The 27116-nt window shown below is 46.6% G+C and overlaps 1 long non-coding RNA gene across 1 annotated transcript; it reads left to right on the top strand.

Annotated features, from left to right (window-relative positions):
• Positions 1–27116, top strand: LOC308473706. The gene is made up of 3 exons (XR_013984224.1): positions 1–101; positions 17928–18551; positions 25940–27116. It is a non-coding gene; the product is annotated as an uncharacterized lncRNA (long non-coding RNA).

The raw sequence follows: 27116 nt of genomic DNA, 5'->3' as shown, positions 1-27116 counted from the left end.
CCATTGAAATCATTCAGTATCTTCCAACTTTGACTTGGAAGCACTTCAGTAAGGATAGTGATATGTGACATGGCATCAAAACGCAGAAGCCAGCTTTTGAGGTGAGTAAATTTGTTCCCTAAATATCATTTTGTGCCTCATGTTGCTGAATATATTGAAAATGTAAACAGATGTTAGAGAACTCCTCTAGCTTCTTTGGCTTTGGAAAGAGCAAATGGAATTATTTTTATTTTTTTCATGCAGTTCATTTTTTTTTGTTTTTTGGATGAAGTTAAAGTGAACCAAATTAATTTTGCCACAATGCTTTAGGCTCTCTTATATGATGCCACCAACTGAGAGCCTACTGAAACATTAAGGGTGAAGGTGAAGGATTTTAAAGAACTAGTACGATGGTGGAAAGGAGTTTCCCTTTCAAATGTTCTCTTCTTGGGAGTTGAGTTTTCTAAACTCAGGCCACCCATAAAACAAGCCATATGATTTTGTTATCATTGGAAGCTGACTGTCAGAAGCACAGCTAATATGTTCTGTGGTATCTGGATGCCTCTACATTGCACGATAAGAGTATTATGCAGCAACAAAAAACTTTGACACACTATCCGTAAGAACTAGTTCAGATTTAGGATCCCACAGAACACTCCCTTCCTTACCCACCCTCTGCGGCACTCAGATAAGGGCTACTCAAGGCTTTTAAAATAGGGTTTGAGATTCTGTATAAGCTTAACCTAAACTTCAAAAAATGTGATCCAATAATTGCTTAAAATCCAATTTTTGCTGTAAATCCCATTCTACCACCAAAATCATTGGGATTAAAAATGCTAAAATTGGACTACCTAAAAATATCAGAGACACGAGTGGCACTGTGGTCTAAACCACTGAGCCTCTTTGGGCTATACTTGCTATTCTGGTATAGAATGTAAGCAGCCCAACTACTTGTGGGACAACTTTCTGACAGCAAATAACACCTGCACTGGCCAGCCTAGGATCAAGGTTTGGGACGCAGGTGGCACTGTGGTCTAAACCACTGAGCCTCTTGGGCTTGCCAGTCAGAAGGTTGGCAGTTCGAATCCCCGTGACGGAGTGAGCTCCCATTGCTCTATCTCAGCTCCTGCCAACCTAGCAGTTGGAAAGCACACCAGTGCAAGTAGATAAATAGGTATCACAGTGGCAGGAAGGTAAATGGCGTTTCTGTGAGCTCTGGCTTCAATCACGGTGTTCCATTGCGCCAGAAGCGGTTAGCCATGCTGGCCACATGACCCAGAAAGCTGTCTGTGGACGAACGCTAGCTCCCTTGGCCTGAAAGTGAGATGAGCGCCTCAACCCCATTGTCACCTTTGACTGGACTTAACTGTCCAGGGGTTCTTTACCTTTACCTTTACCGGGGGATGATGACTATTAAGTTTCTCCCTTTCCTTCTGTTACATCCCGATAATTTTGGACATAGTTCCCGCTCTGGCAGAAAAACCTTTATCTGGCCTGTCCCACTTCAGAACGGTAGTAATGCATTCTTGAGTGTACCCCAAAGTTCTTCCTTTTAAGTGAATGGGTTCCTTCATTCCTTTGGGGAAAAATAAAACCCTGTAGTTGGGAACAACATTGTGGCAGATGAAGTCCAATCTTGTCCTCTGCTCCTAACTCTGGGTGGGACAGTCTTTGCTTGTAGAGGAGGAGTTGCACCCATACAACATCCTTGTGGTTCACAAATCCTCTTTCTACACACGTTACTGCCACCACAATAAACCTTTGCCTTATACAGTTGTACCTCGGGTTAAGAACTTAATTCGTTCTGGAGGTCCATTCTTAACCTGAAACTGTTCTTAACCTGAGGTACCACTTTAGCTAATGGGGCTTCCCGCTGCTGTTACGCTGCCGCCACACAATTTCTATTCTCATCCTGAAGCAAAGTTCTTAACCCAAGGTACTGTTTCTGGGTTAGAGGAGTCTGTAACCTGAGGCGTCTGTAACCCGAGGTACCACTGTAATTTAAGAATAATCCAAGAGTCTTCTTTTTCACTAAACATTGGAAAGGAGGAGACATTGAGGTGACATGATAGCTACAGTATCTTCAAATATCTAAAGGGCTGTCACATGAAATGTTTTCTGCTGCTCTGGAGGGTAGGACCTGTACCAATGAATTCAAGTCACAAGAAAGGAGATTCCAACTAAACATCAGGAAGAAGCTTCTGACAGTAAGAGCTGTTAGAATGGACTCTCTTGGGAAGTTATGGACTCTCCTTCAAGTGGTTGGATGGCCATCTGCCATGGATGCTTTAGCTGATATTCCTGCATTGCAGGGAGTTGAGCTAGATGACCCTCATGGTCCCTTCCAACTCTACAGGTTCTATAATTCTGTTATTGGGGGAGCCAGTTGGCTGAGTGTACACCTGTCAGTTGGGGTCTTGACACTGGTGTTGCTGCCGCTTTCCCAAATGGGGATACAGCAGGGTGGCAGCGAGGGTGGGGCTGTGCAGACACACCAACGGAGCTAATCCTTACCATCACCCTGCCGCTTCCAGGTAAGCTGCTGCAACACTTTTACTTAAGCAGACATCAGTAGTGGATCACGTGATGGGGTGGAGCCACAGAGCCATCCCATCGCATGAGCCACTACTGATGCCTGTGTCATGAATTAGCAACTGTTGCTCATATATTGGGGGGAGGGATTTTATCCACGTGTCTTCCCTTGTTCTGGAAATGTGTGTAAAGAAGCAGCAGGGAAATAACTGCAGAATAGCTTTTTTCTCCCGCACATAAGTGAACTTGGACATAAGAATGAGATGTCTCTAGTAAAGTCTGGGAAGATTCTTCGCCATCCGTGATTAATCTATCCTACACCAGTCTGCATGATGACCCCTTTTAGATGTTCCCATTGGCCGATTCCCAGAGTTCCAGACATGCCACAAAGTTTTGGCTGGCCAGGAGATTCCAAGCATCGCCAGACTTCTTGATTTTAGCTACGTTCAAGATGAAAGTTGGATTTCCCCTCTCCCCTTTAAAAGTTGGTGGCATAACCCAATGAATATATTGCATTTTCAGCTGCATGTTTTGAAAACTAAAAGGACAAGAAAACAGTGTGGGAAAAATCAGGCTACAGGACGACAAGAGGGGAGAAAAACAAACACCCTCTATAGTTCCCATAGCTCAACAGAGCATATTGTTAGGGTAACTCATAGGCCAGTGCCTCTGAGGGATCCAATCACTGTTTGGCAGAATTAGATTCTGATTCATGCTTTCTTAACTCATACACGTGCCAATGAGGGATGAGAACATTCCATGGGAACTTTATGACCAGTCTCCTCCTTATCAGCTTTGAACCAGCTGCCAGACTTGAAGGTTGTTCGATAGATAATTGAATTCTCCACATCACACATTAATTTCTAGATCCTGTCTTATCCATCCATGGGCTAAGATTCAAGGCCCAATGCAGAGTAGCATTTTCCTATCCACACCCACCCTTCCTGTCTCTGAACTTCCTTCCTTAAGATTTACCCAGAGATCATTGTGCTAAGTGAATTCCCTGTCCTCAGCTTGTAAACCTCATGCCCTTGGAACTTGTTCACAAGCTTTGCTCTGACACTAGGGATTTTTTAAATCAATGCTTCCCTACAAGCAAGGTCTGCAACAAAAAGTTGTGTTGTATTCCCAGTCTCTCTTACAGGAGTGCTCTCTATAGGAGAGTTATAGTCCTACTCAGGTAGCCTCAGGAGGAAGGAAGGGGGAAAGGCTATCATCAACAACGCATCACCAGGTGATTGACAGGAGGGTTGTCCCATTCACCTGTCAAAGGTGGCCCATGGAGGTGGGAGGAGATGGCAACCAAGCAGGATCAAACTCCTTGCCCATCAGATAATGGGTTGGGAGTCCAGTTCTGCTGTTGGCAGAACAGCCGTGTCCTGCTGTTGGCAGAATCAGTCGTGTCCTTACCAAGCCTCATACCTGATCCCATATAAGACATGCAAGGTGGGTGCAGCCCCAGATTACACATCTTTGTAAAATACTCTCCCCTAATATATTTTGCATGCTATTTTCATAAACATATGCATAATATTTAGTATGTATTTTTTTCACTAATATTGGGATTTTTTATGCATACTATACCCCAGTGTAGGTAGAACTCATCTTACACACATAAAGCTACAATCACATAAGCGAATAAGTGTAACATGCAAGTTACTTTTATATGTGTTTACTTTTACATAGTACTTGGTATTATTATCTTTAGAGAGGAGCAAAAATCCGTGGAAATCCACCCATGTGCTTCCACTAGAAGGGGTTGTGGATTAGGCTGAAAATGTGTTAGTGCTGAAGCTGCCTTTTACTGAGTCATCATTGCTTACCCAGTCCATCAGTGGTTCTTCAAGGTCACAAACATGAGATCTTCTGCAGTTCATTGAAATTCTTGTAACTGGACATGCCAAGGATAGAACCTGAAACCTTATTCATACAAAGGCCCATATGAACTTATCCAGATCATATGATCATCATCTGAGGCCCTTCATCGTGTGCCTCCTCCACTAAAAAAAAAAAAAAAGGATACTTTTAAAAAAGGAGGAGAAGGGGAGATGATGTGGAATGCTCTGTAAATACAGTGATCCATCCAGTCCTACATGCTTCTCCAAGAGAATCAGATGTCTCAGAAGATAGGCAGATAGAGGATGCTTCATTCCCACACTGATCAAAGCTCATACCCACTTTGCCACACTAGTTATACCAAGGTCGGAAGCCACACAGAACATAGGCACCATTTTTCATAGCAAGTTATTTGTGTGATATGGCTTCCACCTGTTCATGGTGAGTTTTAACCACACCAAAGAAACTCCCTGAAAAAGTGGAATGGTTATTTGTGGCCACACTCTGGGTTGTATTCATAGAATCATAGCACCAGTCTTTACTCAGAGAAGACCCACTTAAATTAAAGCCAATATCTCTTGAGTTAGTTGAATACAGCCCCATGTGCCTGGAACAGCCACCAACTCTACCTGATGAAAAAGCCACAGACCTTTCTGTCTGATGGACCCTTGGTGACTGCCATTCTTGTTTTCACTTGATGTCTCTTAAAAAGTAGAGACATCACCTTGCCAACAAAGGTCCGTATAGTAAAAGCTATGGTTTTCCCAGTAGTGATGTATGGAAGTGAAAGCTGGACCATAAAGAAGGCTGATCGCCGAAGAATTGATGCTTTTGAATTATGGTGCTGGAGGAGACTCTTGAGAGTCCCATGGACTGCAAGAAGATCAAACCTATCCGTTCTTAAGGAAATCAGCCCTGAGTGCTCACTGGAAGGACAGATCCTGAAGCTGAGGCTCCAGTACTTTGGCCACTTCATGAGAAGAGAAGACTCCCTGGAAAAGACCCTGATGTTGGGAAAGATGGAGGGCACAAGGAGAAGGGGACGACAGAGGGTGAGATGGTTGGATAGTGTTTGCGAAGCTACCAGCATGAGTTTGACCAAACTGCGGGAGGCAGTGAAGACAGAAGGGTCTGTCGTGCTCTGGTCCATGGGGTCATGAAGAATCGGACACGACTAAACGACTAAACAACAACACTTCATATAAAACTTCATGTACACTGCTTGGAAGTGCCAGTCACTGCAGAATGCATTGTACAGTCACTGTGCAGGGGATTTTAGGAGAGCAATGCACAAGAAGACCTTGCTATGTGCACATTGATCTAAGCTAGAATCCTAATGCCTATGCATAAGCCTGGTAGATATTGCCTGCTAATCAGTCTACGGGGTATAATATTTTTATTTGTAGTTGGTCAAAACGACTGTGCTGCAGTTTGACACTGAAAATGCCAGGTATTTCACTCTTAATACAGCTACTGGCTTGTGCCAACTCTCTTTTCATATGCCAACTCTCTTTTCAAATACTGACAAAGGAAGGTTATGTCTAAGTATGCAAATCCTCCTAAATGTACAATGGGAAACAGCAAACCGATACAAATAACTTGCAGTCTACGGAGCTGACCTGATGATATGATGTCAATCCAGCAGATCAGCGGTGGAAATGGAAATTGACTAGTTTTCCAGACATTCCATTACTGTCCATTCCTTATAAAGCCAGCAAGAACGTGGGTGGTGCTGTGGTCTAAACCCCAGAGCCTAGGGCTTGACAATCAGAAGGTTAGCGGTTTGAATCCTCATGATGGGGTGAGCTCCCGTTGCTCAGTCCCTGCTCCTGCCAACCTAGCAGTTTGAAAGCACATCAAAGTGCAAGTAAATAAATAGGTACCGCTCCGGCGGGAAGGTAAACGGCATTTCTGTGCGCTGCTCTGGCTCGCCAGAAGTGGCTTAGTCATGCTGGCCACATGACCCGGAAGCTGTCTGTGGACAAATGCCGGCTCCCTCGGCCTACAGACCGAGATGAGCGCGCAACCCCAGAATCGTCTGCGACTAGACCTAACGGTCAAGGGTACTGTCAGGGGTTCAGGGACAGAGGCACAGGGTAGGCAGGAGATGGAGAGCGATGGGGATGAATCCCAGGACAGCGAGGAAGAGGATGACAATGACTCTAGAGATTCCATGAGTCTTTCCAGCGAATCAGAGGATTCCCAGAAGGGGGCGCCGGTGGTCAAGGCCAGGGGAGCCCCAGGGGGGACTTGTCAGGAGCAGGGGGCCAGCGGGGGATCCCAAAGTGGCAGCTGGGCGTCAGGACCAGCCTCCCCGCCAGAGTGCAGCGAAGGGGGTGGAGGTTCCAGTGTATCAGGGGAGGCGGCTCCGGCAGTAGAGAAAGGAGGGAGGTCGGAGCAAGCCACCCTCCCGGAAGGGGAGGGGAGTAGTGAAGGGAGTAGCGTAGCTGTCAAAAGGAAAGTTAGAGGTTGGGGGCGCGCGCCAAGTTCAAATGTAGAGGCGCGCGGAAGTACAGGGAGCCCGGAGGAGGGGCCAGGTCCCAAAGCCCGCAGGAGGGGGCAAGAGCAGTCTGATTCCGCGTCGGAGGAATCCAGGAGGGGCGAAACCCCAGCGGGCAGAAAGACCCTGCGGAAAAGGAAAGAGAGAAAGAGGTGGAGCAGCGCAAGCCTCTTAAACTGGTGCAGGGCGGGGACAGATTCAGAAGGGACTTCAGCGGTCTAAGCCTAGCAGACGTAGGGCTGCGCGCCTCGGATCTGAAGCAAACAATGAACTGCAATAAACACTTTTGTATATAAGAAAAGAAAGGCGTTGGTCTTTTGTGAGCTGAGACTTGAGGCAGCCCTGACAGTAAGTCCCTTCTCTAAAAAAACTGCAAAAAAAAATTTTTTTGCAAAGCTCACGAAGTTTGGCAGACATGACTACTGAGGAGCAGATAACGACCCTGCAAAACGCAGTCGCTGAACTCTCCGTTGCAGTACGGGTCTCTCAGAAGACAGTTGCCGAAGCAGAAGCGCGATGCCAGGATCTGCAAGCCAGGTGGGATCAGGCGTGCAAACAGGGGTTCCCGGGGTCCAGATCAGAGGGAATCGCTCTTGGACGAAGGGGGGGCAATTTAGTAGCCCACTTCGATGGGAACCTGAAGCATTATCCCAATTTCAGAGCAGACGTCCTATACGCGCTGCATTTGCTTCGAAAAGACTTCAAAGATGAGGAGGAGAAAGTAGGCTTTATTGTGTCACATTTGCATGGGGAAGCTAGAACCTGGTTACGCAATTTGTGGCGCGAAGATGGTCTTGCCCGCAGGGACTCTGACGAATTTATCAAAGCCATGGACGCTTGCTTCCAATCTACCGTTGACGTTGATGTGGCGCGCCAGGAGATGCATGGATTGCGGCAGGGCAAGGCTACAGTGCGTCAGTACCATTCTCGCTTTTTTGCATTGCTGAATGTGCTGGGCTGGGAAAAAGACTCCCTGGCAGTGAGAGACTTGTTTTGGGAGGGGCTTCATGGCTCAGTAAAAGATGAGCTGGCTAGGGGAGACAGACCTCAAACCCTAGCAGACGTCGTCCAGAGGGCACTCACGATAGGGGTGCGCCACGAAGAACGCCCTTGGCACAGTGAGGAGGGGCGTCACGTCCGCCCACCAGCTAGAGCGCCTCCTTTTCTTCTTCCCAGGGACCTGGGACGTACAAATCCCTCGCCTATGCTGAAGGGAGGGGAGGAGCCAATGGAGCTGGGTCGTGCAAAGGCTCAGTCAGCTGCCGGAGCCTCAGCGTCCGGAGCAGTCAAGGCGAAGCCTCCTAGAGGGACCAGGAAGTGTTACATCTGTGACAGCCCACAGCACATGGCTAAAGAGTGTCCCCAGAGGCTCCAGAAGCACACTGCAGCCTTAGCAACAGTAACAGGGGAAGAGTTCCAAGGAGAACAGTTTCAGGGAAACGAGAATGCCTGATGGAAGCAGAGACGCTGGGGCTCCACCAGGCAAGTCAGTGAAGCAGTCCCCAGCGCTTTTGCAGCCTACAGACCCTTTACCACCCAAGCCAGTGGTGCAGCTCACTGCTACTCTCCAGCTACCTAATGGACTCACCCTGGAAGTCCCCATTACGATTGACTCAGGGAGCAACGCAGACTTCGTGGGGATGCAGTTCATCAAGCAGCATCGCATAGCGCTACTACCAGCCACGCTGCCTCTGAACGTCGTCACGGTAGATGGCAGAAAGTTGCTGGGTGGGCAAGTGGTACAACAGACGCCACCCATGCTGCTGAAAATTGGGAATCATCGCGAGGTCATCAGTTTCAATGTCACCCAACTGTCAGACACGCCTATAGTGTTAGGCATGAGTTGGCTGGATAGACACAGCCCATCATTAGCGTGGTACCAGCGGCAGCTCACCTTTGGCTCGTCCTACTGCGCACAACATTGCATCCAGACAGGCCAGGAGGAGGAGGGCCAGGAGGAAGGGCAGCAGTTGCATCTAGGCATGGTGCAGGCAGTGCCCCACAAGTACAAGGGGTTTTTGGAGGTCTTCTGTGAAAAGGAAGCTGCCAATTACCACCCCACCGGCCCTACGACTGTGCAATTGACCTCTTACCAGGGGCGACGCTGCCGACTGCGAAGCTGTATTCCATGTCTGAAGATGAAATGCAGGAACTCCGGGAGTTCATAGATCACAATTTGAAGCGGGGATTCATCCGAGAATCCAAGGCCGTGGGGGGCAGTCCTGTGTTTTTCGTGAAGAAGAAGGACACGCCCCAAAAAAGGCTCATTGTGGACTATAGGGCCATCAACTCGATGACAAAGCCCAAGGCCTTCCCCATGCCCAAGATTGACGACCTGCTCGCGACGGTGAGGAAGGGGAGGATCTTCACCAAGTTGGATCTACGCGGAGCATACAATCTAATACGCATGAAGGAAGGTGACGAGTGGAAGACGGCCATGTTCACGCCGCTGGGCACCTATGAATACAGAGTTATGCCGTTTGGTCTCCAAAATGGCTCCCACTGTTTCCAAGCATTCATGCACCACGTGCTAGCAGGACTCCTCTACAAGAAGTGCGTATGCTTCCTCGACGACATTCTGATCTTCTCAGAATCGCAGGAGACTCACGAGAGAGACGTAAAGGAGGTCCTGCAGAGGCTACGGGAGCACAGGCTCTACGCCAAACTGGAGAAGTGCCAGTTCGACGTGACGGAGGTGGATTTCCTGGGCTACCGGCTGTCCGACAAGGGACTAGCCATGGACAGCGCCAAAGTCCGCGCGGTGTTGGACTGGAATAGTCCGCGCAATCGGAAGGAGGTCCAGAGGTTCGTCGGTTTCGCCAACTTTTACCGCAAGTTCATCAGGGGTTTCGCGAAAGAGACGGCAGCTATCACGGACACCCTCAGTTCCAAGAAGAAAAAGTTCACCTGGACGGACCAGGCGGAGCAGTCCTTCAGGAGACTTAAGAGTCTCTTCGCGTCCGAAGACCAGCTGCTACACGTGAATCCCGGCAGGCCCATGCGGGTTGAGACTGACGCCTCTGACAGAGCAGTGGGGGCCGTCCTCTTGCAGGAAGATCCGCAAGGGAACTGGAGGCCCTGCGCTTTCTATTCCCGGAAGCTCAGCAAGTCGGAACAGAACTACACCATCTGGGACAGGGAGTTGTTGGCCATCCACGCGGCTTTCAAGGCGTGGCGGCACTTCCTTATCGGAGCCAAGCACACCGTGCAGGTCCGCACGGACCACAAGAACCTAGAGTATTGGCGCACGGCGAAGCTCCAGAGCCAGAGGCACATGAGATGGGCGGAGTTCTTTGCGGATTTCGATTTCCGGATAGAGTATATCCCGGGAGACAACAACGTCATAGCGGATGCGCTCTCCAGGAAACCGCAGTATCTCGAGGAAGCAGCACCAGTGGCAGCCAGGCACATTTTCGCACCGCAAGCGTGGGCGTGCGCTTCCGCCGCCGTGGACCTGGACGCGGTACGACGCGCGCTACAGACGGATCCGTTCGCACAATCCAAGATGGAGGAGGTGCGAAGGGGGACAGCAAAGGACGGCGAATTCCAGATACGCGACGGTCTGCTGACCCGCAAAGGTGCTCTCTACGTGCCCGGAGACGATCTCCGCGCGAAGGTTTTACAGCAGTTACACGACGCACCCAGCGCGGGTCACTTCGGCAAAGAAAAGACGGCGGACTTAGTAGCCAGAGACTTTTGGTGGCCCCAGATGCGGGGAGAGGTCGCGGATTACGTCGCCAGGTGTGACATTTGTCAGAGGTCCAAGCCAGTGCACAAGAAGCCAGCGGGATTGCTGGAACCGCTGGAGACGCCACTACAGCCGTGGGAACGGGTGGCGCTGGACTTTGTTACTGATCTGCCCAGTTCGCGGGGCAAGACGGCGGTGCTTGTGGTTGTAGACCTGTTCACCAAGATGGCGCACTTCATTCCTTGCGCCAAGGTGGCAACAGCGGAACAGACCGCCAAGCTGTTCATAGACCACGTGTTCCGGGTGCACGGCTTACCGCGGTCCATCCTGTCCGACCGGGGTCGCCAATTCATTTCCAGTTTCTGGCAGAAGCTCCTGGGCATCCTGAATGTCAAGATCAACTTAGCGTCGGCGAGACACCCGCAAACCAACGGCCAAGCGGAGAGGGTCAACGCCATCATGCAGCAGTACCTGCGATGTTACGCCAATCAAAACCTGCAACTTGGGTGGACTACTTACCGATGGCCGAGTTTGCCTACAACAACACGAAGCACGCGTCAACGGGGGTGACACCGTTCTTCGCCAACAATGGGCGACATCCCAGAACCTTCCCGGCGTTGGAGACAACGACGCAGGGGGAGTCGCAGGGAGCTGAGCATTTAGCAGCAGAATTGCAGGAGGTCCACGAGGAGCTACGACGGCACTTGGAACTAGCTAAACACGCCTACAAAGTGCAGGCAGACAGGCACAGGAGGGCAGGAGAAGACATCCAGGTGGGGGACTGGGTATGGTTAGCAGCCCAGGCGGTGCCGGCCAAGTCGTTAGCTAAGAAGAAGCTAGGACACAAACAGCTAGGGCCATACCAAGTTGAGGGCAGGATCAATCCCGTAGCTTTTCGGTTGACCCTCCCAGAAGGTTCCCGAATGCACCCGGTCTTTCATAGGTCGGTGCTTACACCCTACAAGGCCCCACACAGATTTCAGGAGCCAGGGACGGCACCAGACCCACGTAGAGAATCACCAGGGGGGGGGGGAGTCACCGAGGACCCCGACACTCAACGAGGTCACGGAAATTCTGGACTCGAGATGGGGGGAGGAGGGAGTGGAATACCTCCTCGCCAGGGAAGGTACCCCGGCCAGCGCCAACAGTTGGGTGCCAGATTATGCTCTGGAGGAACCTCTTCTTAAAGATGAGTTCCATGCACTCTTCCCACACAGGCCCATGCCAGAGGAGTATTTTGATGACTGGCTTTTTACGCCCACACTTTCAGGCAGCACCTTCCGGGGGTTCTCCTCCGCAGAGGAGACCACGCCGGAATCGAGCCCTCCAAGGGGATCGTGCTCGGGGGTGGACACGGACCGCTCTTATTGGTGGGACGATCAACCAGAAGTGGGGTGGCGAAGGGGGCCTTGGCAAGCAGCATCGCCTGAAGTAACAGGGGGAGGGAAGGGTTTGGATGTGTTGGGGGAGGACCCCGGTTTCGAGCACGCATACACTGAACTGGAAGCAGAGGAGATCGACGTCGATGAACTGTATCCAGCGTCTACCCCCGCTACAACGGAGCTCCCGGAACCTGCGCCCGAGCAGCGGGAGGGGGGAAGGGGGGGCTTCAAGGGGGGGATGGATGTCAGGGGTTCAGGGACAGAGGCACAGGGTAGGCAGGAGATGGAGAGCGATGGGGATGAATCCCAGGACAGCGAGGAAGAGGATGACAATGACTCTAGAGATTCCATGAGTCTTTCCAGCGAATCAGAGGATTCCCAGAAGGGGGCGCCGGTGGTCAAGGCCAGGGGAGCCCCAGGGGGGACTTGTCAGGAGCAGGGGGCCAGCGGGGGATCCCAAAGTGGCAGCTGGGCGTCAGGACCAGCCTCCCCGCCAGAGTGCAGCGAAGGGGGTGGAGGTTCCAGTGTATCAGGGGAGGCGGCTCCGGCAGTAGAGAAAGGAGGGAGGTCGGAGCAAGCCACCCTCCCGGAAGGGGAGGGGAGTAGTGAAGGGAGTAGCGTAGCTGTCAAAAGGAAAGTTAGAGGTTGGGGGCGCGCGCCAAGTTCAAATGTAGAGGCGCGCGGAAGTACAGGGAGCCCGGAGGAGGGGCCAGGTCCCAAAGCCCGCAGGAGGGGGCAAGAGCAGTCTGATTCCGCGTCGGAGGAATCCAGGAGGGGCGAAACCCCAGCGGGCAGAAAGACCCTGCGGAAAAGGAAAGAGAGAAAGAGGTGGAGCAGCGCAAGCCTCTTAAACTGGTGCAGGGCGGGGACAGATTCAGAAGGGACTTCAGCGGTCTAAGCCTAGCGGACGTAGGGCTGCGCGCCTCGGATCTGAAGCAAACAATGAACTGCAATAAACACTTTTGTATATAAGAAAAGAAAGGCGTTGGTCTTTTGTGAGCTGAGACTTGAGGCAGCCCTGACAGGTACCTTTACCTTTCACCTTATAAAGCCACAGTACTGTTCTGTAGGGCTCTCATGCTAATAGTCTCTATAATGTCTGTTATAACTAAACCTCTGGAACATCAGAAGCCTTTGATACGAAAGACATGCTAACATATCTCCCTTGATTTCCTTATTGTTTTCAGTACTGTGTGTTCTAAGAACTGGAGAGGATTTGAGTTTATTTAACTTCTACAGATAGATTATCCTGAGATATTTATTTAAACCTTTGGGGTTTAAAATCAGTCATGTCCACCGCAATTTGGGCAATGTTGACTGTTGGCAACTCCCTATGGTTCTTTACTCCAAATCTCCATTAGGCCGCAGAGGCACAAATCAAGTAATTTAATGGAACTTGCAGTTCTTGACTAAACATTTTTGAGAAGTCTTTGCTTAAAACGTGTCTTGCATTGTGAATTTAGGAAATGGAAAAGCTCCCTAAATGTAATCACAGCTAGAGTAGCCTTCTTCAAGCCCAGTTGTTCTTGGACTCCAGCACCCATCAGCCCCAACCATCATGGTCAGTGGTTAGCAATGACAGGAGTTGGAGTGCAAAACCATCTGGAGGGCACCAGATTGGGAGAAATTGAGCAAAGCTGTTGGTTAGTTTGGAAGGAAACATAGATTTAATTCATCATTGAATCTGTGCAGATTAGTTTATCTCACCTCCATGCAAGATTTCTGTGTGGCTAAAATGTAGTTCTGAGCTCCTGAAAAGTAATGTGACACTTAATTGAACATAACCCTGGTTAAAACAACACTGTTTGGTTTCAATTGTTTTAAAACTATATTCTGGAGACAATGGACATTGTGAGGTTTTGGCAGTATCACTGAGTGGCTTGATATCTCTCCTAGCAGTCTATGGACCCAAGCAGGTAAGTAAGGAGACTGGAGGAGACTCTTGAGAGTCCCGTGGACTGCAAGAAGATCAAACCTATCCATTCTGAAGGAAATCAGCCCTGAGTGCTCACTGGAGGGACAGATCATGAAGCTGAGGCTCCAATACTTTGGCTACCTCATGAGAAGAGAAGACTCCCTGGAAAAGACCCTGATGTTGGGAAAGATGGAGGGCACAAGAAGAAGGGGACGACAGAGGATGAGATGGTTGGATAGTGTTCTCGAAGCTACCAGCAGGAGTTTGACCAAACTGCGGGAGGCAGTGGAAGACAGGAGTGCCTGGCGTGCTCTGGTCCATGGGGTCACAAAGAGTCAGACACGACTAAATGACTAAACAACAACAACGGGTCAGTAAAGGAATGACAACACAGTATTGCAGAAAAAGGGCTAGGATTGGTAATAGGTTGGCAATTGGTTATAGGTTGGCAATAGGTTCAGGACAAATCAGAGCGGGGTTCACGCAATGTATAATTACATTATGCGTTTTCTCCCAAACGAAATTGTGATGAACAGTGGCCTAGATGGCCTTATTTTTATTCAATTGTACTGCCCTTTTAATCTCACGTTTCTTCTGCCATGGAACTCAAGATGCCATACATGTGATTCCCCATTGGTCACTCATCTAGGCACTGACCAGACCCAGACCAGCTTCAGCAGGCATGGTGGCCTTCTAACCAGAGAAATTCATGGATGAGAAAAGGTCTGTCAATGGCTATCAGCAGAGCCAGCCCAATATATTTTGACCCCTGAGGCAAACTGCAAAATGGTGTCCCCCCCCCCCCCCATCAGGGAAGAAGGTGTGAGTGAAGATCTACATTGAGAATGGGGGTAGGGAATCTACATCGGGATCTGCTGCTCCTATGGATCCTGCCTCCTGAGGTGGTCACTTCAACTGGCCTCATGGGTGGACCACCTCTGGCTATCAGGGATGCCTGTCTATTTGTGGTCTTAGTCACTTTACACCAGAATTTATCAGCAAATTGGATTCTTTTCAGTGTAAGTATGGATCAAGATAAAGGTTTTTATCTCCTACTGCAGATGTTACATTTGCATAGTAAGCTTTGTACAATGATATTATCACCAATTAATTCTCTGTTCTTATTTTGGAGCTTTGCCTATAAATGGCACAGTCGTACTGGGCCTCTTACATTTCAGATAGATCATTAGGCCCTACTATTTCCAATCCCCACTCCAGACCTTTGACATGTATGTTGTTGTTTAGTCGTTTAGTCGTGTCCGACTCTTTGTGACCCCATGGACCAGAGCAGGCCAGGCACTCCTGTCTTCCACTGCCTCCTGCAGTTTGGTCAAACTCATGCTGGTAGCTTCGAGAACACTGTCCAACCATCTCATCCTCTGTCGTCCCCTTCTCCTTGTGCCCTCAATCCTTCCCAACATCGTGGTCTTTTCCAGTGAGTCTTCTCTTCTCATGAGGTGGCCAAAGTATTGGAGCCCTAGCTTCAGGATCTGTCCTTCCAGTGATCACTCAGGGCTGATTTCCTTAAGAATGGATAGGTTTGATCTTCTTGCAGTCCATGGGACTCTCAAGAGTCTCCTCCAGCACCATAATTCAAAAGCATTAATTCTTCGGCGATCAGCCTTCTTTATGGTCCGGCTCTCGCTTCCATACATCACTACTGGGAAAACCATAGCTTTACCTGCCAGTTGAGGATTATGCATCTGATGAAGTGGGTTTCAGTCTATGAAAGTTACATCACAAAAAAGTTATTAGTCATTCGGAAGTCAAAGATTCTTTGACTTCTATTTTTGCAGCAGACTTAATGCAGTTACCTTTCTGGGATGTGTCAGGTGCTTTGAGCACTTTAGAAGAGAGTTAAAATTTAAGCACAGGACGCTGGGAAAGTGATTCGAAAGAGCTAATTGGAGAGAAGGGGATTTCCAAAGATGACGACACTTCTGGAAAAAACTGTTCAGGACCAGCTTAAACAAATATGGCATCAAGCCTTGTTGATGGGAGCCAAGGAACACAGGGCCATTTCTGTGCTGTCAAATGTCATGACACAAAGATTCATGAGAAAATGCCTTCTAGCTCCCGGGAAATCTCCCTGTCAGAGCACACCCTCCTAGTTCGACACATCTGCTATACTTCGTGCAGGAATTCATCGGGCACAAAACATAGATGGATTTCTTGGGAATGAGCAAGAGACTTCATATAAATGCTTTTTGTTGGGGGGGGGGGCGAAGGAAGCAAGAAGAACCATACATGTAATTATTTTTATTTTTGCATATTTCTGAAGCATTCTAAAGAGGGTGATAGATAAACCATGCATCATATCACATCCTCCTCAAAATGACTGAGACATGTGGATGAAGAGAATCTATTAGACTAGAGAGATGTGCTTTGTACAGGGGAAGGTTTGGCATTAGTTTAGCAGAAAACCAACATTTGTCAAGGACCCTTATGGTGGAAGAAGGTAGCAGAGCTTTCATTTTATGCAGTAGGCTGAAACGAGTCCTCGCCTTTCTAAAAGCCCATCCCTAGGGGTCAAATTACTGTAATATCAAATAATGGTTGCAGACATTTCAAGTGGTGCTGGCAGAGATAGGAATCAATTACAGAATGTTGAATTTTAATGTTGTTGATATGAGTTCGTCTTAATGGGGGGGGGGGAGGGATATCTCACACAAGACCAGGAAACAGAAGGGGCAGACTGAGCAATGCTCTAAAACTGTGAAGACAGGGGCTACACAACCAGATGGGAGGTGTCTCAAGAAGTCCAGGAGGAAAATGGGGTTACACCTCCACTCAAGACAGGAGGGGGAGAAGTGCTGTTAAGTGGGGAAGAGTGCCAAGAGGTAAGGAAGGCTGACTTTCATATACTGATTCAATTTAACCGGCCAGTTTTCTGACTGTGGGCTTCCAGTGAACTTATGATTCAGCAACACGTGCATATTTAGTCTGCGGGACACTGCCACAAATTATTAATGTGGCAAATAGTTTAAACATCTCTATCCAAAAGACGGTCAGATTTCTAGTTGGAGCTTAAGATTGTTTGGCACTGAATGTGTAATTCTGCGACAGCTCAAAGCATGTTCACTGCTAACGCAGCTCAGATATATCCATGGACAGATTTTGGCCTTTTGATCTGTGGAGTAAAAATGGTTTTAAGGTCTGCAGAAGTAAATAGTAGACGCTAATATGGTGTTCATCCCAGATCTGTCATTGGAAAGGCTCCATCTTCTCACAATCTCAGAGTGCAAACATCTCTGTATATTTGATATCCTTGACATTAAAAGAGTGATCTGGTTTGTTTAATGGCTCCGAAAGCATCCCTGAGTCACTGAAGCTAATAGCCCCCATTTGAATTTGTAGTGCCTGCTCTGAGCAGCACCAAGTGAAAAGTTCCAGATCCAGCAATTTGAAAAACTCCTGGCACCGATGTTTAGATCTTGACCCCCTGACTATATTTTGGTTCATAGTTAGCAGCTAGGTTACCAAAGAGGATGGCAATGTTTAGGCATCTCTGCAGCTTCATTCTTCATTCAGGGTCTCATTTGACAAGATACTCCAACAGGCCTGATGTTTCTCCAAACTGCATTCCTGGGCTGAAGAACTATATAGAGGGAGAGCCATGGCTTAAATGCTCTCTCTGGAGTAGCTTCTGGCAGGAGAGGTCGGTGAGAAGGGCTGTCACCAGGTACCTAACCTCCAATTAGTGCAAGTTTTACCCCTTACTGGGAGGTAGGGGATGAGGCGACAGGCAGCTTAGTGCTGTATGGATGCTTGGGCAGGAGTGCCAGAGTGACCCCATCAATGCCCCCAACAAGTGGGATGTAATCCATTGGAGCAGTCAAATACAACATTCCTTGTTTCCCTAGAGTGGGCACAGGCAGGAGGATGTTAATCCAGTCAGTATGACTTCGTGTTCCACTGGTCTGGAGCGTCCTCCCCCTGCATGTGACCAGGGAGATGGGCGTGACCCTGGCTGATGCCATAAAAGAGCCGAGTCACGCAGCAATCTTCTCTCTTGATGCCATGCTGCTCTCCTGCTGCCATTTTGTTCTCTTGATGCTGTTCTCTTAACGTATTTTGCTCTCTGCTTGCTCTCAGCCAGCAGCACATGGGCTCAATCCCCATGAGGGATTAACTCACCCTATGTTCTGTAACTACTAGCTAAAACCTGCCTTCAGGGATCATACCGTGAACTGAATGTGAGTAAACTTCTTGTTACTTTTAAGGAAAGACTCTTGCGTCTTTATTCTTTTAAGAAGGATAAAAGGGGACACCAGGAATAATCCATTCTGGTCAAGCCAGACTGGATTGCTTAACTAAAGAGATTCAAATGAGTCTGCAAACTAGCTTCCTGCTGAATTGAGGGGAATCTGTTCTGCTACATGACCCAGTAGCATGAATGAAGGAAGGATAATATTTAATTAATATATCCTCTCCTACTATCCTTAACATTCCCACACAATAAAGTGCCAACTTCCTCATTGCCTTGTCCCATCCCTTCTCCTTCCCTGTAAGTGGCCATGACTTTGCAAGCCAGGTACCCACCACTGCCTCTACTCACTGACTGCTCCGGGCTTCTAGAAAGGATAATCTGCTGTCTTTGGTTTGAGCTTTAAGGGAGTCTGAAATTCTGCCTGTTCGCATGGAACATAATCCAAGCTGTACCTGAAGAGTTCCATCCAGCTCACCGACTTGGAAGGCAGAGATGGGTGTTTTATCAGGGTTGGTTGCAAAATGTTCTTCCTCAGATTGTAGCTAAGGCGCTGAGCATCAAATTTTGGGGAAACGTGTAAACGTTTTGGGCATGACCCACTCCAATTGTGGACTCTGTTCCTGAACACAGAGGGTTCCCATGGGCCCTGTTAGCACCCTGTTTCTCCTCCCCCCCCCCACATAGGACAACAATTAAATCATTCTTTATGATTTCGTCAAGAAAACATAGAATGGGGAATTGCTGAGCCCCGTCTGAACCCCTTACGTTCAGGGGCTGTGTCTGTGGCTTGAGTTGCTGGTGTCCATTGATCTTAGCAATTTGACTCTTACATTTTTTTTGCCTTAAAATTCTTTGGTAATCATTAATAAATATCCATGATAGTTTAAAAGCAACATTTCAGCCAATATGTTTTATGGCTGAGAAGGGATTTGAACCCAAGTCTCTCAGGCCCTAGCTTAGTCCAACACTACACTACAGTGGCTTTCATTTACATAGGTTTAGATAAGATCTGCATGTCACCTCTGCCCTGCAAAGGAGATCTACAGGTGAGTCACATTTTGGATATGGAATCAAAGGCATAAATCAGTGTTTCAAACCAAAGGAAATTAGAATGTGCATCTGGGTGTTGATGTTGTCCATCTGCATTGCATTGCTTTCAGCTGAATGCACATTTAACACACAGCCCCATCCATATTCTGATGCAGCTAGTCTTACAGAAACAGCTTTATAAAGTGTAGCTCGAGTGGATTCAGAGCAATCGTCTATTATATACAGCGTCTTGTGTGCTATTAGATAACAGAAGCATCTGGGAAAGATGATACGTTTTACTGTTGCATAAGAGATATCACCATTGATATACACTTGAGATTGTGAGAAATGGGTGTGTTCTTTTGGAATATGCCTGCTGGAGAGTCTAACTGCTTTCCAGTGCAAGTGCCAAAGAATCGGAGCCAAAATCACAGCCATTAAATATTGAAGTCATTGTAGCCATCCAAGAAAAAGGGTCACAAATTCTCTATTGTTCTGTCTGACTTTATAGAAAGAAACTTGGGAATGTCAAACACTGATTACAATTCAAAGAAGAAAAAAAACAATAATAAAAAATGATGCCAAATAACACTGTTTTAAAGTTCAGCTTAGTGCTCTTAAATTACAAAGCAGAACTCTTTCTTCTAATGTTTGGCATGCCCACATTCTAATTTTGACTTCTTCTGAGAGGTGGCGATAGCATCTGATGAGTCACCATTGAAATGTGTGAGACCAAATGTTTTTCCCCCCATATAGCTGAAGCAATCAGCACTCTTGGTTTGTTGTGCATGGCTTGCTTTCGTTGGGCAATAGTGGCATGGTGTTCCACTTCCTGAACCATGTGATCGGGGCATTCTATTGGGGAACTTGGACTGAACTCTACGTTCCCTCTCAGACCCAGGCACCTAACTCTCCTACTCCCGACATGAACTTCATTTCATTCACTTTTGGCCATTGGCCCCACCCCTGAGCCTAGAATTCAGCATTTTTAAAATCTGATCTAATACAATGTGTGCTGGGCTGGAGTCTGCACTGTAAGAAATGATAGGCACGGGCACCATTGGTGACAGATGCCCATTGGGAGGAAAATAGAAATACAGGAAGTGGTTTTATATCGCGCCAGACTATGTGTTCATCTTTCAGGGACCGTGCTGAGGAGGGCTGCACTGAGGAGGAATGGTGGGAGCCTCCCCCTCCCCCTGCTCCAGATCCTGAATCTTCCCAGGAGCAGGAGGACAGTATAGATTTGGAACAGTGGTTTGCAGAGGGGCATAGTTCAGAAGGCAGAAGCTGGGAAATACTGGATGGGAGACAGCTAGGAGAAGAAACACTGGAAGAGAGAGGGTTAACAGATTCACAGTCTCTGGACAGCATTCACTCCCCCCTTCTCCAAAGTCATGGAGAGCTCAGAAAGCACAGAGGGTACAAGCTCAGATTACAAAACATAGAAGTGGCGTAGATTAATAGGGACAGGAGGGGGTAGATTCCTTAATTGGGAGCACTTGCCATTCCTAATTGTGTTCTTTGTTCTCTCTGTGATTATTAAAGTATAAATGGCAGTTAATAATTTGTTTCTGAAGCTAATTTAGATTACATTTATACAATGGAAAGACAATTCTTCCATGGAGGTCTATAGAAAGCCATTGCCGTATCTGGCCACAGAGACTGAGTCACACAAACCTTTATTGCACATGCAATCCAAGAAAAATTGTCCCAGAGAAAGGAGTTTGGTTGATTGCCTTGTGTCCCTTAAGACAATTCTGCTTGTACCCACCAGCTTACTAAAATTAAAATGCACCCCCAACGCAATTATCTTGGGATGTGTTGTTTTGTGTGGTTGATTGTTATATCCTGTTAGAAATCCTTAAACCCCAACCAAAGAGCAGGTCTCAGAGTTCTGATGGGGGAAGAATGTAAGAATGCTCAACTGGTTCCTGTTTGGAGGAAGGATGTGCCTTCAGTAATAGAGATGAATATGTGAACAGTCTAAATAAGGGATCCAAACTCTCTTAGGAAAGGGGGGCGGGAATCTTGTTTTTATTTCTGGAAAGGAAAGAGAGATACATTTCACAAAAAGCCTGTTTTCTTTTTGTAAGTCAGCTTCCCTTTAGCTCTCACATCTGGAAAGCATGAAAGGAGGAGGACAGCCTTCTGCCAGGCCTAGAAGTGTAGAGGTGTTTGGAAAACTTCAACCATCCCAAAATGCTTAAATCAGCCAAAGCGAAAGGCAGAACCTGGAATCTAGTCATTCTTGCTGTGGTGTGTGTATGTGTTGCTACAGCTTCCTTTTGAAAGTTAAAATAAAAGATCAGCTCCCCCACAGGACTTTTTTTTTGAGCACATCATCAAGGAAGCGATGATTTTGGCACACAGCAGTTGCTGCCTCTCCTCTCCAGACATCAAATAGGCCCACCACATTGCGCTGGGTGAAGAAACAGGAAGGAGCAAGAACACACAGCTTGCGCTCCTTGTCTCCAATGAGTCAGGAGAGCCGCCTCTGCTGAGGATGGAAATCCTCCACTTTTCCTGTGGTGCAGGAAATACCTGTAAACATCTCGGGGTATATTCAGCTCCAACAGACAGTAAACAAGACTATGTCATCCACTCCCATCTACCAGAGCCTTGTAAGGCGAAAGCAACAAGGCGACCTTGAATTCAACCTGAAGGAAAATAACAGTGAAGGAACTGACTCATATGTATCCCCCCCAAAAAATCCAAGTAGGGTCAGTCAGGAAGAAGGAAGGAAGGAAGGACACCTTGAGCCTACACAAGTCAAGAACATGTTAGAACCAGGAACCAAATTGATTCAGTGGGCCACCCAGCTCAATATCCTGTTAATAACAGTAGCCAGTCCAGGATGCTTCCAAGGAAATGTGTAAGAAAATAGTGCCGATACGAAAGAAGCTGTGCATATTGCTTCCAGCTTTTGAAGGTCAGAGAGCAAGGGGTGTCCTGTTTATAAAGTTTCTCAGGATGTCCAGCTTGGTCCTGAATGGGTTGACTGAGAGCTGATGCCTATGCACCTATGACAGTTGAAACATGAGGTGGCAAAGAGAGGAGGATGGAAAGGATACTGTGAATTTATGAGACCATTCTCATAACAGGAACTCTGGAAGCTTCCTCCTACTGAGTCCGACTGTCGGACTGAACCTGAGGCCTTCTGCATGCAAAGTACATGCTCTACCACTGAACTATGACCAGTAGCTCCTTATGAGGTGGGCTTATGCCTTCCCACAGTGCTTTGCAAATGTTCATGCATGGGACCAGAATGCTGCAGACAGGGTGGGAGACAGCCATTCACCCAGCAGAGCTAATGGCTAATGTAGCGTAGAAGCCTAGTACGAACGGAGGACCTAAAATTGTGAAATACTAATTCATTTAACAGTCGAGAGAACATTGCCCACAGAAAGTGTGGCAATAAAAATGTACACTGTAGAATTTTATGACCTCATAAAACTACAGATTGAATATGATTCTTAGATCATAACATTCAACCATTGTCTAGAATTCTGTTGTCTTTTCAGAGTATAGACTGGCACGGAAGAAAGCAAACTAAAATCTAACTGGGGGGCATTTCACGAACAGGAAGGAAATGTGCAAGTGAGCTAATATTGAGCAGTGCAAAATTACTTTTTTTTTCCTTTTAAAAACATGATTTTTAATTAGAGTATCATAGAAAAGATGGAAGGCAAAATGGCCGCACACACTACGTGTTGACAATTTCCCCAGCCATTCAAAACATTCTCATGGTGTATCAAGTGTATGGTAAACTACTGGGGACTCAAAGTGTGGAAGAACATGTACAAGGACCTAGGTTTTTTGTAGAATCAAGGCGGTGGCTGGAGCTCTTCTGATTTCCTTTATACAGTGGTGCCTCGCAAGACGAAATTAATCCGTTCCGCGAGTGTCTTCGTCTAGCGGTTTTTTCGTCTTGCGAAGCAACCCTATTAGCGGCTTAACGGATTAGCGCTATTAGCGGTTTAGCGGCTATTAAAGGCTTAAAAGCTTAGCGGATTAGCTGCTAAAAGGCTATTAAAGGCTTAGCGGCTTAGATAAAGGGGGGGGGGGGAGCGAGAAAAAAATCTCAAGACTCGCAAGACATTTTCGTCTTGCGAAGCAAGCCCATAGGGAAATTCGTCCTGCGAAGCAACTCAAAAACGGAAAACCCTTTCGTCTAGCGGGTTTTCCGTCTTGCGAGGCATTCGTCTTGTGGGGCACCACTGTACTCTGTTTCTCATTCTCGTGAATGGACATTAATGAATATTTCCATCATTTAAAACAAATAGCACCTGATAGAATTGGGTGTGATTGTGAAGATGACCTGTTTCTGAAAACCAGCACCTCTTCTCGTACATGAATAGTGTGTAGAACCGTTGCAGATTATAAAGAATGCTTTTGGCTGTGGCAGCATGCTGGATATCTGAGAAGATTCAGAAGCACATCTTGGTGGATGCCCCAAATTCTGGAGTAAATACACGGAAGCACTACTTTTCCAAGTTCATCTGAGCACCCACAGAGACAGTAAAGTCCATGCAACAGGCATATGGTGAGTGGAGAGCCGATCATTGTAGGAGGAGGACCACCTGCCTTCCAGAGGCAGCAGGAGAAGAAGAATCTCTTGCTGCTTTGTCAGTGTTAAGACTGGTGTTCTACTTCTGTTTTATATTAAGAAGCAGTGTCTGTTCTTATTGGAAACCTGAGAACACGGATGGCGGTATCCCCCTACACATTGCAATCTCTTCTCCCCGATAATTCAATTTGAATCTCTATCCATTTCACTGCCTTATAACATTGTCAAGCTGCTCTTACTGCTAAAACATTTCTCTTTCTGTTCAGCTGAAATCTACCCTCCTATAACTTCAGCTAATTAGATCTACTCTGGCAGCAGACAACATGTCTTGACCCTGTTCTATGTGACAACACTTCAGGTCTTTGGAAAGTGGCATCATTCCCACCTACCTCCCAGTTTTATCCACGCTAAATGTTCCTGGTCCCTGCCATTTTTCCTCATAGAATTTGTTTTCTATTGTCCTGACCATCTTCATCCATCTCCTTAGAACCCAGTCTAATTTGCCGATAATATATCAATCCATCTAGCACTGCAGATGAAATCTGAGTAGTGTAGAAGAAAGCAATATCTATCTATCTATCTATCATCTATCTATCTATCTATCTATCTATCTATCTATCATCTATCTAGCTATCTATCATCTATCTTTCTCTATCTATCATCTATCTATCTATCTATCTATCTATCTATCTATCTATCTATCTATCATCTATCTATCTATCTATCTATCTATCTATCTATCTATCATCTATCTATCTATCTATCTATCTATCTATCTATCTATATCTATCTATCATCTATCTATCTATCTATCTATCTATCTATCTATCTATCTATCTATCTCTATCATCTGTCTATCATCTATCTATCTATCTATCTATCATCTATCTATCTATCTATCTATCTATCATCTACCATCTATCTATCATCTATCTATCTCTGGCAGCACACGATTTCCGTTCTCATCCTATCTCTATCTATCTATCTATCTATCTATCTATCTATCTATCTATCATCTATCATCTATCATCTACCTATCTATCTATCTATCTATCTATCTATCTATCTATCTATCTATCATCTATCATCTATCTATCATCTATCTATCTCTGGCAGCACACGATTTCCGTTCTCATCCTGGGGCAAAGTTCTCAACTCAAGGTAACTCTTCCAGGTTAGCAGAAGAGTTTGTAACCTGAAGCGTTTGTAACCTGAGGCATTTGTAATTCGAGGTACCTCTCTCTCTCTCTCTCTCTCTCTCTCTCTCTCTCTCTCTCTCTGTATTTCTTGTGACCTGGAACCTGTGGTTCTGTTAATGAAACCTAAAACCACATTAGCCTTTTTCACAGCTGCATCACACTGCTGACTCATGTCACTGCTGACTCATGTCCAGTTTGCAGTTGTCCTGGATACAGGAAAAGCAAAAGCCAAGATTTTACATTGACTTCTATAATAAAATCAACTAAAAATCCTATATTATTATTAAAGACGTTTGCACGTAAACACTTTTCTCAGGTCAGATTTATAAAACCACCTATATGTGAACTTTGCCTACTCTCCAATACTTTAAAGCTAAAATCCAAGACACCATCTTCCCATTTTCTTAATCACAAAAGCATGGCAGCCATTTTGGTTGCCGTGATCTCACACATTTTTGCACTGTGGTACCCCCCTAAAAAAACAAAAACAAAAAAAACTTTTCCAGGCCCATTATCCCAAAACACACATTTTAGGGCACCAAGCAAAATCACAGCCCTGAAATAATCACTCTCTTTTTTGGGTGGGGGCGGCCATCACACTGAGAAATCATGTGATATCATGGCAACCAAATGGCTGTTCTCTCGTGGTAAAAAATGGGGTGTCCTGGTTTTCCTGGGACACTTATAGGGTGTGAGCTTGATCTTGTGACAAGAATTGACATATAAAATGGAAGAATGGTATAAAAGAGGTGTGGGATATAGCTATTAATGATAAATAAACAACTGCTATTAAGGTAAGATGGGGACTATGCAGGAGAAATGATTCTGAGGTGATACCAAAGGTCTTTGTAGAATTTCTACTGTTAAAATGGAAAGGGGTCAAACCATTGCAAGAGGTGTTGAGATTTTGGGAGGTTGGATAGTTACAATGAAATGGTCTCAGGGGTGGGGTGCACATTTTTATTTATTTATTATTATTTTGTAATCATCATCATCATCATCATCATCATCATCTTGTGAAGGGGGGGGGAAGAATTGACATAGTTGCATTGTTGTCATCATCAGTATTCTGATTATTTACCTGGCCTTCACCATACAGGCAACCAGGCAGAGGGCCTTCTCAGTAGTGGCCCGCCTCCTGTGGAACACCCTCCCATCAGATATCAAGGAAATAAACAACAATCTGACTTTTAGAAGACATCTGAAGGAAGCCCTGTTTAAGGAAATTTTTAATGTTTGATGTTTTATTGTCTTTTTAATATTCTGTTGGGTTGGGAGCCAGCCAGTGTGTGTGTGTGTGTGTGTGTGTGTGTGTGTGTGTGTGTTTGTGTGTATCCGTATCTATCTCTATCTCTATCTCTATCTATCTATCTATCTATCTATCTATCTATCTATCTATATCTCTATATAAGTAGATAGATAGATGATAGATAGGTCCCTGGGTTGGTCACAGCAATTAAAAAATACAATATTAAAACAGTTTAAAACTAGTACAGTCAAGAGAATAGAATGGGCCCTAAAAATATCTCTCTTGGGTGTCAGAGGCCAGGGCTGCCACCCCTTGAACTTCTGAGGGCAGTGGAACTACCAAGATGGTACCATTTACCACCAGAGAGGAGCTACAGGGAAAAGGCTCACTTTCAGATGTTTCAGGCCTAAGTCATACTGGGCTTTAAATATGAAGATGGCTTGCCATTCTTTAGGAGATGGGAAACAAGATGTATTCAACCCTTTCACAAAAGAAGTGTTGGATCCCACCACAGTGTGACCAGAAAAAGGAAAAAGAATCCAACAGGAGTCACAGATCTGCTGATCTAGTGAAAAAAGGAGGCTTCAGATCTCTTGTCAGCTGACCCAAGGGAGGGATATAAAGGAGTGCAAACCAAGAGAAGCATCTTTAGATGAGGGTGCAGAGGGAAGAAGTTGGGTATGCTGACCTAGGATTTGGCTTCTGATCTGAAGCATTTCTAAAAAACATAAGTGGTTTAATAAAAACACCCTGTAACCACAGAGTCAGGAAGAAGCTCCTTTGAGAACTCTTTGGTGCTTTCCAAGGGTTGGGAAATGCAATGTACCTCCTGTTTATACTTGCCACCAGGCAGTTGATACTGATACCTTTGAAGCTGGTTCAAGGAAAGGAGGATTCGGTGCTGAGAAAGTGACCCTGTGATCTCTCATGTGATCTAAAGGGAGCTGGTCTTCAACCAGTTAGGACTCACAATTGGACGCTGTTCCAACCTAAGGTGGACCACAAATGTGACACCATCAGCACTGTT

This window comes from Podarcis pityusensis, assembly GCF_964106645.2.
Source record: "Podarcis pityusensis genome assembly, chromosome: 3".
Lineage (NCBI taxonomy): Eukaryota > Metazoa > Chordata > Lepidosauria > Squamata > Lacertidae > Podarcis > Podarcis pityusensis.
Note: the sequence above shows the minus strand (reverse complement) of the source record. Positions and strands in the feature narration are given on the sequence as shown.